This window comes from Tenrec ecaudatus, chromosome 2 (assembly GCF_050624435.1).
Source record: "Tenrec ecaudatus isolate mTenEca1 chromosome 2, mTenEca1.hap1, whole genome shotgun sequence".
Lineage (NCBI taxonomy): Eukaryota > Metazoa > Chordata > Mammalia > Afrosoricida > Tenrecidae > Tenrec > Tenrec ecaudatus.
Window position 1 is genome coordinate 189302093 of NC_134531.1, and position 14313 is coordinate 189316405.

Genomic DNA, 14313 nt, shown 5'->3' on the forward strand with positions numbered 1-14313 from the left:
TCCTAATGCCTCGACCCTTTAATACAGTTCTCATGTTGTGGTGACCCCCCAACCAAAAGACTATTTTCATGGCTACTTCATAACTGTAATTTTGCTACTCTTATGACTTGTAAATATCTAATATGCAGGATGTCTTTTCATTGTTACATATTGAGCATAACTAAAGCATAGTGATTAATCACAAAACAATACATAGTTATATATTGTGAAATATTTCATTTTAATTATAAATAAATGAAATTTTGTCTTGTAGCATGGTGTATCATGGGTAACTGTCTTAATATAACAACAGTAAATTACATTGCTACATTTTGTGACAGTATGTGTAAAAAGCCAACTTCAGTGGGAAGGTTGAGATAGCTTCTTTCTCACCAGATCAGCATATCCACATGTGGGCTGACCCGCCTGGAGACAGATAAAGGAGTGGTGTCTTGGTTCCTAAGACCATCAGAGATATGTGTTTTCCAATGGTGTTAGGTGACCCCTGTGAAAGGGCTGTTCAATCTCCAAAGGGGTCACGACCCCCAAAGGGGTCATAACCCACAGGTTGGGAAATGCAGCTATAGATGCAGCACAAATATGTATATACAACCACATACAACTATACCTACAGAGGTACACACATGTTCTACCATGTTGCCAACCACACATACATAGCATACATACTTACCTCTTTTTTTGAAAAAAAAATCATTTTATTGGGGGCTCATACAACTCTTATCACAATCCATACATACACCCATTGTGTCAAGCTCATTTGTATATTTTTTGCCATCATCATTCTCAAAACATTTTCTTTCTACTTGAACTCTTGATATCAGCACCTCATTTTCCCCCCATGAACCCATGATAATTTATAAATTATTACTATTTTGTCATGTCTTACACTGTCTGACATCTCCCTTCACCCACTTTTCTGTTGCCCATCCCCAAGGGAGGGATTTATATACAGATCATTGTGATTGGTTCCCCCTTTCTACCCTACCTTCCCTCCATCTTCCTGGTATGCTACTCTCACCACTGGTCCTGAAGGGATCATCTGTCTTGGATTCCCTGTGTTTCCAGTCCTATCTGTACTAGTGTCAGTGTACATCCTCTGGTCTAGCCAGATTTGTAAGGTAGAATTGGGATCATGATAGTGGGGGGAGGAAGCATTTAGGAACTAGAGGAAAGTTGTATGTTTCATTGTTGCTACACTGCACCCTGACCGGCTCATCTCCTCCCCACGACACTGCTGTAAGGGGATGTCCAGTTGCCTATGGATGAGTCCTTACTGTGCACTCCCCCTCATTCACAATGATACGACTTTTTGTTCTTTGATGCCTGATACCTCATCCTTTTAACACCTCGTGATCACACAGGCTGATGTGCTTCTTCCATGTGGGCTTTGTTGCTTCTCGACTAGATGGTTGCTTGTTTATCTTCAAGGCTTTAAGACCCCAGGCACTATATCTTTTGATAGCCAGGCACCATCAGCTTTCTTTATCATATTTGCTTATGCATCCACTTTATCTTCAGCGATTGTATTGGGAAGCATACCTACCTCTGTCACCATTCACAGTTTTTGGCTTTGATAACTGTTGTTGGAGCATTGTAGACATTACAGCAGTTACTGTAGTCATTCTTCATTTTTGCATACCTCTCCGTGTATTTACTTACCTTGGTCATGGTACTGATCTCCACCATATTTTGTGTTGTCTTTCCCTTAGTGTGGGAAGCCGCAGCTCTCGCGATGTGGGAAGCCGCGGCTCTCGCGAGTTGGGAAGCCACAGCTCTCGCCGCCATTACAAGATGGCGTCGGGCAGTCAGGGCGGTGGCCCAGTTAAGTGGTAAACAACCACTTAGAGCATGCGCACTGCTTAGATGACGTAGTCACAACTCCACCCTGGAGTATGCAAACGAGGATTCTGGCGAACGCACCAATCAATGCACAGCACGTCCCCACAAAGCGTATATAAGCAGCAGCAGTTTGAGGCTTCGGGGTCTTTTTCCGCATCTGCAAATCGAACCCGCATTAAACGCCTGTGGAAGAATCCTGTTGTTATGCATCTTTTCTTGCTGGCGAGACCTGGCGCACGACACCTTAGCCAAAATTAACATGTGGCCACTGTCTAGTAAAATATTGAAGTTGTCAAAGATTTCATTTTTATTTGGATCCGCAAACCAATGCACATGGATTATAACTCAATGTAAGGAAGAGCAAACTCCTCACAACTAATCCAATAGGTAAGATTATGATCAATGGAGAAAATACAGAAATTGTGAAGGATTTCATCTGGCTTGGATCCACAATCAATGATCAGGGAAGCAGCAACCGAGAGATCACAAGACCAGTTGCCTTAGGTAAATCTGTTGCACAAGGACTCTGTAGAGCAAGGTTGTTACTTTGAGGATTGACGTGTGCCTGACTCAAGCCATGGTCTTTTCAATGGTCTCATATGCACATGAAGGTTCGACATTGAGTAAAGGAGATGAAGTAGAATTGATGCATTTGAATTATGGCACCACTGGAGAAAAGTAAAACAATAGACTGCCAAAAGAACAAATAGCTACATCTTGGAAGAAGTATAACTAGAAGGCTCCTTAGAGGCAAGGATAGCAAAACTTTATCTAATGTGCTTTGAACATATCATCAGGAGAGACCAGTCCCTGGAAAAGGACATCATGGTTGGTAAAGTAGAAGGGCAGGGAAAAAGAGGAGGCTGTTGAACAGGCTGGATTAAGACAGGCTAAAACAATGAGCTCATTTTTGAGAATGCACAGGACCGAACAGTGTTCCACTCAGTTGTATGTAGAGCTGCTATGCGTTAGTACTGCCTCGAGGACACCCAGCAACAACAACAGTTGCAGAGCCAAAATACTAGGATGACTGTAGCTGGCTCATTGTTCTCTTCCCAAGGTGTGTTAGTCTGGGTACTTTGGAGAAACAAATCCACAGAAACTCATGTATAAGAGAGAGTTTTATATAAACGTTAAGGGCACATCAAGAAAACATCCTAAGCCAGTGCTTCCCAAGCCCACGTCCAACATTAACCCCTATGTCCGACACCAATCCACAAAGTCCTCCTCCATCTCACAAACCACACACATTGATGTTGACTGCAGGAGGAAAGCCAAATCAGTGCTGGCAGGGGTCCCCACACAGGTGCTCCAGCACCCAGGTCTGCATGGGGGTAGGCCCATGAGACTTCTCCTTGGGAATATCTTGCAGGAAGTGAGCCTTGCCAGCTGAAACAGGGAACTGGCTAAGGCTGCTGCACCCTGGTCTTGCCATCACAAAGCAAGAGACCCGAGAACTTGAAAGGTGAGGCTCACCAAGCCATTTATCTCTCTGCCCTTCAATTAACCCCACATACGTTTATCGGCCAGGTTGGCACAATGATCTTTAACTATCTCACAAAGTCCTCAGTGGAACAGGTTTTGGTATCCCTGAGAAGACTGAGCAAGTGAGCTCTGCCCAGAAGGGGTCAGTGACATTACTAGTGTGGCTTTGGACTGGATAGAACAGTGGAAACTGACCACAGACTCCAAAAGAGAAGCAGATCCAAAGAGAAGATTCAGACGTAGAGGTTGGCCCTTGACACATTTTCAGATACACGACCTTAAAAAAAAATCCCTTATTTTGAAATATTAGTGAACAGCTCATGATAAAGGGAGAGGCCAATCAAGTTTCGAAGGATTTCATTCTGCTTGAACCAAGTCAGTCAACACCCACGAAAGCAGTGATCAGACTATCAAATGCACTTTTGAATTGGGAAAATGTGCAGCAAAAGAACTCTTTAAAATGCTAAAAATATTTTTTAAAAATTACTTTAGGACTAAAGGTGCATCTGACTTAAGCTGTAGTCTTTTCAATGGCCTCATATGCTTTTGAAAGCTGTACAATGGACACAGAAGGCAGAGAGGAATTGATGTGTTTGGACGGTGGTGCGGGGAAGAATATTGACCGTACCAAGGACCATCGAAGGAATGAACGGAGTAGTCTTAGAACAAGTACAGCTGGGATGTTCCCTAGAAGCAAGGATGTTGAGACTTTGTCCTGCTTCCTTTGGGCACGTCATTAGCAAAGGCTGGTAAAGGACATCGTGTTTGATTACGTGAGAATGAGGGTCCCCTCAATGAGATGGATTGAGCCCCAACAGTGGGCTCAAATACATCAACCATCACAAAGATGGCGCAGGCCTGGGGGGAAATACTTAGAAAGGTTTGTTTTTTTTTAATTGAGATACGATTAGCATCTCATAACATCCATTAGTTCGATCATATCGAGATGCACTATGCAGGCGACACCGCAATCCTCTTTGGAACATTTTCTTCCTTCCTGTAGCCTTTGCAGCTGACTCCCCACTGACCCCCAACTTTCCCTTCGGGGCCTGCAGGGAAGTCTTCATCCAGATACTGTCTGCCTAAACCCCCTCCTCCTGACTTCCCTATTCAGAAAACCACACAAAACAAAGACAAAAGACCAAACGACAAAGAATGCAGCAGCAATGACTAAATAAAACAGAGAACAGCTTCAGTCGAAAAGAACAAAAACATTTAAAATCTAATTTAATTCGAAATGGGTCAAAAGGGAGCTCCAATGATGGGTATACCAGACCTGTCTAACTGCAGCTGCTAAAATCTGCTTCCGGGAAAGTATTTTCTCCAGGACGTGCATACAAAAGGTCAGCCGAGTCAGAGGCAGCATGCTGGCAGTGAACTGCGCTTTGACAGTCCCCCTGAGTCTGTCAGTTGTTGGACTGTGGGGCGTCTTGTGGCTGTGATGCTGAAAGCTGTGCCCCAGGATTTCAAGTACCAGCAGGATCTCTAGGCTGTGTGCGTCTCAGTGGAGCTGCTAGGCCGGCAAGACCTGGATATTGACTTCTGACATTGGCCCATGAGAACCTTCATCAGGAGACATCAATGGGTGGAAGAAGGACGTCGTGCTTGTTGAAGAAAGGGGCCAGTGAGGTCAAGAAAGACCTCAGGGAGATGGGTGGGCACAGTAGCCACAGTGATGGGCGCCACCATGCAGTGATGGTGAAGATGACTCGGGCCCAGGCTTCATTCCATGCTGCTGTGTTGGGGTCCCCAGGAGGTGTGGAGTTTGACCTGACAGCAGCTATCTACCCACTTATCTTTACTTTGAAAGTGGCTTGTGATTTTGTTTCTTGTAAACAACCAGTTGATCATAAAATACAGATGGTTCAATTTAACTACCGTATATACTCGTGTATAAGCTGAGTTTTTCAGCACAAAAATGTGCTGAAAAACCGGGGTTCGGCTTATACATGGGTCAGTGGTACTCCAGCGAGGTGTAACATCTTGCTGGGTGCCCTCCAACCCCAACAGGTAATGGGACGAGCGCCTGTTATCTCACGGGTGATTGCCAATTCTCCGCTGTTCATTCAAAGCCCCGCTGACACTGCAGGGCTTTGAATGCTTGTTTACTCACATCTAACCAATCAGAGCTGTCCTATGACGTGGACGGCTCCAATTCGCAGAAGCATCCATAGTGATTCACTTACACCGGCAGCTGAACTGTAAGGATGTGTCTGTGGCTGAGCTCCGTGTCTCCCCTCTGGTCTCTGTGTTAATTCACATCCCGCATTCTCCCACCAGCATGGACTCCCCCCTCCTCCTGGCTAACACGGCGAGGAGGGGCATTACCATGAAAATTCTTTTTCAAAGTCTTGTTTTTTTATCCTATTAGAAATGGATATTCTTGAACCAAAACAAAAACGCCGGTCATATGAGGTTGGTTTCACAATGAAGGTTGTGTCAAGAGCATAAGAGAGCAATAACAGTATTGCAAGTAGGGAATTCTGTGTTGACACAAAGCAAGTGAGGGAGTGGCAGAAAATGAAGGCTGACTTGGAACAGATTCCAAAAGCTAATAAACCTCATCATGGTTTAATGCCTTTTTATGGGCTCTAGGGAGTGAATTGCATAAGTGGGTTATGGAGTGTCATCAAAATGGTTACTGCGTAACACGCATAGGAATCCGCATACGTGCTCTACAAATGGCTAAGGATAACAAATATAAAGCACCAGGCATTGAAAAATTTGCTGCATCAGCAGGATGGTGTGCCCGCTTCATGAATAGGTTTGGCCTACTATGTTTGAGACAAAGAACAAAGATTTTCCAGAAATTGCCACAAGATCTTGAAGAAAAAATTATGTCATTCAGTCATTTATTATAAAACAAAGAAGGATTTATAATTATGACCTGGCAGATATTGGGAATATGGATGAAATTGCCATGACTTTTGATCTTCCAAGCAACAGAACTGTGGCAAGTTTAGGAGAAAAAAACATTTTTCTCAAAACCACAGGAAATGAAAAAAAAAACCACACATTACAGTTGTTCTATCGTGTTTGTCTAATGGACCTAAGCTGTGTCCCGTCATTATTTTTAAAAGAAAGACCTTGCCTAAAAAGGTCAATTTCCCACCAAGAATTACTGTGCGTGCACATGTTAAAGGCCGGATGGATGAAGACGGAACAAAAAAATGGCTGGAAGAAATTTGGAACCGACGACCAGGAGCAGCCATAAAGAAAAAGCCATCGTTACTTGTTTGGGATATGTTCAAAGCCCACCTATCGGATGACATAAAAAATTTGGCAAAATCTAGTAAAGTTACTTTAGTCATTATTCCAGGTAGCCTTACATCTGTACTGCAGCCTCTGGGTGCATCTTTGAATAAGCCTTTGAAAGACCGTGTGCGGAGGATGTGGCATGAATGGATGTCATCTGGTCAAGCCCGACTAACAAAAGGAGGAAATCTCATGAAGCCTGACGTAGAGTTAATAGCAAAGTGGGTTCAAGATGCATGGGAAGACATTCCAGAAGACATGGTGCGACATGCCTTCCAGAAATGTAGTATTAGTAATGCTATGGATGGCAGTGAAGACTGCGCTGTGTATGACAATGACAGCAGTGTTGATGATGACGGCGATCTCAGTGAGGACAGTGTCTATGATGACCTCACACCAGCTGAAGCTCTGCATGGGGATATGGATGATGATAAGGAATCCCGTTTTGAAGGAATTTAATTCCTTACATTTTAGCTTGGTTGCTGATTGAGCTCAGGGAATAGTACTCTTAAGGTATCATTGTTGATATCTTATTGTTTTTGTTGAACCTATTTTCCACTTACTGTGCTGGTTTACTAATGTTAAATGGTTGTCCTTTTTTGTGTTTCTTATTTAAAATAAATATTTAAATACATCACCCCACTGATGTCTCAATTTTTAGTAATTTTGTTTTCATTTGTTTTGATTATTGAAACTCACCAATAGCTTCTGCATTTTCCACCCTAGGCTTATACTCGAGTCAATCAGTTTTTCTGGTTTCCCGGGTAATAATTAGGTACCTCGGCATATACTCGGGTCGGCTTATAGTCGAGCATTTACGGTATTTGTATTTTCCAGATATTCTGCAAAGAAGACCCCGAAACAAAGCGACAAAAAGCACTGTGCCCAAGGGTTCAATTGATTTAGCATGTTCGTGTTATTTCTGTTAGGCACCAGCGAGGCGTTTCTGTAGTGTAGTGGTTATCATGTTTGCTTCTTGCAGGCCACACCTTTGTACCTGTCCACTGCCTGTACCCCACTGGGGAGCTAGTGTTCCCCACAGCCTGCCTACTCTCTTAAGACTGCACTTTCTTCTTTGCTTTCCCACTGGAGCTCCAGAGAACACCCAGAAGCCCTCAGTTCTCTGTTGCCTCGTTTGCTACTCAGACCAGTATTTCCACCTGGAAACATCCCACCTGGGTCTTCTGGAGTTTTGTTGGCTTTTATGTTCAAAAGAGATTTTTGCATCTTCAACCCAAAGGTACTCTGTTCCCTGTGTCCCTAGGCTCACACTTCCAGAGTCCCAATCTCAACACTCCCTATTCCTAAGCTCTTCCTACGTCTCACATCTCTGCTGAACCTGCTTAACCACACAGTCCTGTTGCTCAGCAATATCTGCCAGGCCATTTCATCTTTCCCATACCCCTGGGCTACTGTCTCTTCATGGCCTGATTGAATTCCTCTCTGGAAGCACTTCATTGGTCTCCTGGCCTCTAATTTCTCGCCTACAGATGCTCCCCGAGCAGTTTTCCAAAGCACATGGTGCATACTTGCCTAACTCTCCGTGGCTCCTGCAATGGTCTACTAAGACTGACAGAACAAAGAGTCACGGCTGGGGGATTGAAGCAAGAGACATTTCTTCTTTTACAGTTGGCCACTTGACCTAAACCACACTCCCTGCCATCAAGTCATTCTGCCTCAGCCCAGCGCCAGCATGCTATGCTCTCTCAAAAGGCTTCGGTGGTCTCCAATCAGAGAACACTTTCTAACAACGAACTATAGAAAGGATCCCTGAAAGCACAGTCTCATCTCTCGAGACCCTTTGGGGAAGATCCTTCCTTTGTCTCAATCCAGCTGTTGGCACGTCCTGGGGTTCCTTTGCTTGTTAATGCATTACTCTAATCTCGATCTCTTAAAGCGCCCCCCCCCCTATGTATCTGTCTATTCTGTTATTGTAAAGGCACCAATCATGTTGGAGTAGGGCCCGTGTGACATTGTTAAATGACAGACCCCGTTTTCATACAAGGACGCACTCATAGATACAAGTGTGAAGGCTTTGATATATCTCTTTGGGGACACAAGTCAACCTATAACACCCCCTTTCCTCCTAATCAGTCCTCACGTCCCACTCCTTGTGCTTCCTGCTGACTCCATAGAAGACTCCCATGAGTCCTGGGGAAGCCACATCGCTTCATGCCTCTGTTTCCTATTCTCTTTGTTCCTTAGGACCCAGCTCCTCTGATCTCCTCACCTAATAAGTCTGTCCAGAGTCTCTTCTCTTTTCTCTTGGGGTTCGTGTCGTCGTTCGCTTTCTTTGACCACAAACAAATGACACTATGTTGATGCTGTTGACAAGTCTGTCTACCCTGCTAGCCTGTGCAAACCTTCAGGGGCGGAGCCTTTTTTCTCATTTGCTTTTGTTTCTTCAGTCCCTGCTAAGGACCTGGCTCTGCCTACGTGCTCAAACATAAAGCCATAGAGATTTATTATTTGAACTAGTCGTGGTGAACATTTAAAAACCATGATGCATTATGGACATTGCATTCAATACTAGGGCCTGCCTTCTCAGCAAAGGCCCCTGGGTGATGAAGCAAAACGTGTTTGGCTACTAAGCAAAAGTCTGGAGGTTGAAAGCCACCTAGAGACACCTAAAAGATTACAGCCAATGAAATCCCTCTAGAGCAGAGTTCCCGCGGGAAACACATGGAGTCAGAATCACATTGATGACAACTGATACTTTTCTTTTAATCCTTGGAAAACACATTTTCTTGATACAACATTAACCAATCAGTGACATAGAGCTAGACTAGAACAGAGCCTTGTACACAGACAGAGAAAATGATCCTGAAGACATACCCCTGCCCTTCCCGGGGCTATGGTCACCCCAGGACTTTTCAGCAAGTGGAGCTATAGTGGACTGAGTAGTATTTCCCAAATCCATGCCCCTTCCAGAGCTCAGAACGTGACCTTGTTTGGGAACAGATTTTTCACGGCGGTAATTTAGGTAAGGGCCATGATTAGATTTTGTTGAATTAGGGTATAATACAATGACTGGCATCTTTAAAAGGAGATAGCACACAGAAATATGCAGAAGAGAAGGCCATGCAAACATGGAGACAGATATTGCAGTGATGCTTCCATTAGCCAAGGAATTCTAGTGGCCAGTGGATATTGGAAGAGGTACAGAAAAATTCTCTCCTAGAGCCCGATTAGCACCTTAACTTAGAGCGTCTGTCCTTCACATCTGGGAGAGAATACATTTATGTTGTTTTAAGCTATCACGGTTGGGTACTTTGTAGCAATAGGCCTAAAAAATGGTGGCAATTAAGTTTTATGTCCCCTTGCACTTGTGTAAGGGTGGAGTCCAACCACCCTTTATGATGATGCCTCCTGGTAAGTGTGGCCTCTTTATAAGAGAGAAACTGCAGACCCTTCCCCTTCCTGCTTGCTGGGTCTCTGTGCCTGCCTCCAGGAGAGGCCCCATGTGGGCTGCCCGACCCTGAGAGCTGTCGGCATCCTACCACATTTCCACCAGCCTTGAGTCTACATGACTCTGCACCTACTGGCCCGTGACCTCTCTGCTTTTTGTATCACCTTTTGGTGATACATGGTGATACATGAGTCTGAAGAGGGCCTGTGTTATTCTGGGTAGACTACAGAAACAAATTCATAGATACTCATATGTGCATAAGAAAGGGTTTTATATAAAAGAGCAATAGAACATTGAGAAAACATCCCAGCCTAGTCCAGATCAAGTCCATGAGTCCATATTAGTCATTATGTCTCACACCAATCTATAAATTTCTCTTCAGACTCATGGAACACAATGATACCAAATGCAGGAAGATCACAGGCCAGGGTGTGGAAAGTCTTATGGACCCAGTGGCAGTGTAAGCATCTTAGTTCTGGCAGGGGTCTCCATGTGGCTCCTTCAGCTCCAGGACTCTAGCCTAACAAGCATGTCTCCCAGAAAAGAGCCTGTGTCCTGCCTCCAATGAGCTATTTATCTCCTTAGCGCCTCCAAATGAGATCATCAAGCTGTGACCTGATTGACAGGCCAAACTCCACCTCTTCACTTTTAAGTTCAAATTGACAACAGATTATGGAACTACAAAGGGCCCTAGCTAGCTTCAGACCTATGGACAAGAAGGCTGGGATACTTTCTTGATATGAAATTACTTCTTGATATAAAAGTCTTCCTTATACATATACGAACACCGCTGAATTTTTTCTCTGAAAAAACAGCCAAACACAGAAACCACCACACAAAACCCCCAAAATTGTGTCCCTCCATCTTTAAAAACAATTGGAGGCTCTGGGTGATTCAAATAGTTACGTGTTCAGCTGATAGTTGAAAGAGTGGTGATTCTAATATACCCAGAGGCACCTCTGAAGAAAGCCAAGGTCCTGTACTTCCAAAATATCATTCACTCTGCTACACACACGATCAAGGAGCCTTCATGACACAGTGAGATAAGCGTCAGGTTACTAGCTGCAAGATCGGTGGTTTAAACCCATCGGCCACTCCTCAGGAAAAAGATGGGGTATGTGCTCAACCCTCTGGAGCAGTGCTGCTCTGTCCTACTGGGTCCCCAGCAGTGAACATCCATTCAACAGCAAGGAGTTTGGCTTTGTGGTTTTGGTCCACATGGGCTGGCCATCGCCAGAGCCCTCTCAATGGCAACTAGCTGTTGTTGTTTCATTTAAACCATTTCTAGGATTTTGGTTGTTGGCTGTGGGTTGTTGTTTTTCTGGTCAGAATCCCAGTTGATAAACTGCCAGAGTCCAAAGCAACTGAGTTGATAAATCAAACTCTGTGAGCTGAGCGACGGAAGCGTCAACACCATGACCCATTGCGAAGAATCCTAGAGGTCCCAGGTGAGCAGAGAGTTGAAACATCCAGCTCCTTTGCACACGAAGGTCTGAGACATGCAGTCCCTAAGAGCGAAGAACTTCTGGGTGAAAAGGTTCCATCTCCAGTTCTAAGATGAGCCACTCAGAGAGCTGGGGGGTGAGCTGACTGTCAGCCGGCCAAGGGCATGCTCTATGAGATGGGACCTGTAGAGTAAGGCTCTGGGCTGTCTCACCCTCATGAATATGTTTCCAGGGAAGAACAATGGCCTGAGCTGGACCCCTGTGTATCAGGCTGAGATAGGAAAGTGACACACCCAAGGGTACATGGCATTTTTGACCCAAGTGGAACTTAATTGTCCCTCTCTCCTAGACTAGCTTAATTCAGTATAAAAATTGAGGCCATATATGCAGTTTAAAGTGTTCTGGTAGTTACATTAACAAGGTAACGGGAAACAGATAAAATTAATTTTAACAATGTTTCATTTAGCCTAATAGAGCCCAGATATTATCATTTCAGCATGGAATGAATATGGATAAACAAAAATGAAACAGTTGCCATTGAGAGGATCCAGACTCATGGTGACCCGGGATGTGTCAGAGCAGAGCAAGTCCCTGGGGCATTCCCTCTTTCTTTCTAATACCTTATGGAGTTGTTGATTAGAGCTGACCCAGCAAATTCGGCTCCTGTTTAATACTTTCTACACATATTGCTCAGTGACATTGGCTGTATGCAACACATTACGTCCATGAGGTAGTTTATTGTGCCAACCCGGCCAACAAACATATGTGGGGTTAATTGAAGGGCGGAGGGATTAATGGCTCAGGTAGCCTCGCCTTTCTAGTTCTCGGGTCTCTTGCTTTCTGATGGTCAGCTTCCTTAGCCAGGTCCCTACTATAGCTGGCAGGGCTCACTTCCTGCAAGACATCCCTGAGAAGTCACATGGAGCTACCCTGATGCAGCCCTGGGTGCTGGAGCAGCCGCGTGGAGACCCCTGCCAGCACTGAGATGCTTACACGTTCACTGACTCAGCTTTCCTCCTGCAGTCGGCATCATTGCGTGTGTTTTGTGAGATGGAGGAGGACTTCGTGGATTGGTGTCGGACATATGGGTTAATGTTGGACTTGTGGGCTTGGGCTGCTCTGGGTTGGGATGTTTTCTTGAAGCACACTTAACCTTTATATAAAACTCTCTCTTATACATGATTTTCTGTGGATTTGTTTTCTAAAGTACCCAGCCTAATACAGTCCACAATCCTCATATTTGCATTATGGCTGTTCCACTTTTAATAACTCAGCTTCCTTGCCAACACTCACCCCTGCACATGCTCATCTATGAAACGTGTTGATCATGGTGTCGTCATCTCCACACTCAGCTCACTGTCACTGCATCGATGCTGCCTGCTAATAGAGAGCCCATTGCTCTCCCGCAGAGTGGCTGGTGATCTTGAACTGCGGACCTTGTACTCTGCAGCCCAACGATCATGCCACTAAGGCTCCTTCTCTCCATATGAATCTTTTTAAAAGACCACAGTACTCATGGGTGATAATTGTTTATTTTTAGGAGACAATCCATTATTTAGCTGAAGGTGCCCTACAGTACACCTGCCCTTTGGTTCTATGATATTTTCCCAGTTCTATTCAGGACTACTTCTTGTGTCCCTGGACAGAGTAGTCAGTAGTGGTAGCAGGACACCATCAGGTCTGCTGGTCACAAGGTAAATGAGCCCATGGCTCATGTGGGCTATTAATCCTGTAGATAGTTTCCTTTCTCTTTTGCTCAGTTTGAGTGGAGACCAGCAACTGTACTTTCGATGGCCTCTGGTAAACTCTTAAGATCCTAGAAGCTATCCTGCTATTCATATACTAAGATGTAGAACATATTTATGGACGATGGTGTGCACTCTGCCCAAGTTGTCCCATGAGATGGTGGTTGTAAGCTTTCAAATCAAGTAAAACAATCCCACGCCGTGAGTGATTACATTTAGCACGTGTTTGTCCGACCCCTGGAGTGTGGAGTGTCAGGCGTTGCCCTGCTAACCACAACATCATCAGTTTGAAGCCACCAACTGTATCTCAGGAGAAAGCTCTCTACTCCTATAGAGTTATAGTCTCAGAAATCCATAGGGACAGTTCTGCTCTGTTCTACAGCTTTCTCTGAGTCAGAATTGACTCCATGGTGGCTTTTTTGTTTGTTTAAGATGTATCTGTAATTGTGCCCCCTATTTTCTTTATCATATGTATGATTGTGTGAGGAGCCCTGACGTGCAGTGGGTTACAAGTTGGGCTGCTAACCAGAAGTCACCACCAGTCACTCCAGAGAAAGTGGGAGAAAGACTAGGCCTTCCATTTCTTTAAAGAGTTACAGTCTTAGAAACCCATGGGGCAGTTCTACCCTGTCCTATAGGGTCGCTATGAGTTGGCATTGATTGGAAAAGTGTTTGAGTTTTATGAGTATACATGCACCACACACAAGCAATCATACGCATATGCCTACAGATACACATATATATACACATGTATGCATCCACACATACCTTAATATGCAAATATGTGCCTGTGAATCTACCTATGCAAGCATTCCCATTTTTGGAGATGCTCCAGCTATTTCCAAATTATATATGCCAATAGCATTTACCTATAAAGTCCTTTAATCGTGTGTATTTCAGTGACATCATTTACCTTGGTTAGGGCAGTCATACTTCACTCACACCCAGCATTGCCTTTCCCAGCACCATGTTGTAAGATGTTGTACATGGGGCTTTCAATGGTTGATTTACCAGAAGTCTATCAACAGGTCTTTTCTGAAGTATCTCTGGATAGACTCAAACCTCTAACCCTTTAGATAGCAGTTGTGTGTGTTAATCATTTGCATTACCCAGGAACTCCTAGTAATACTACCTA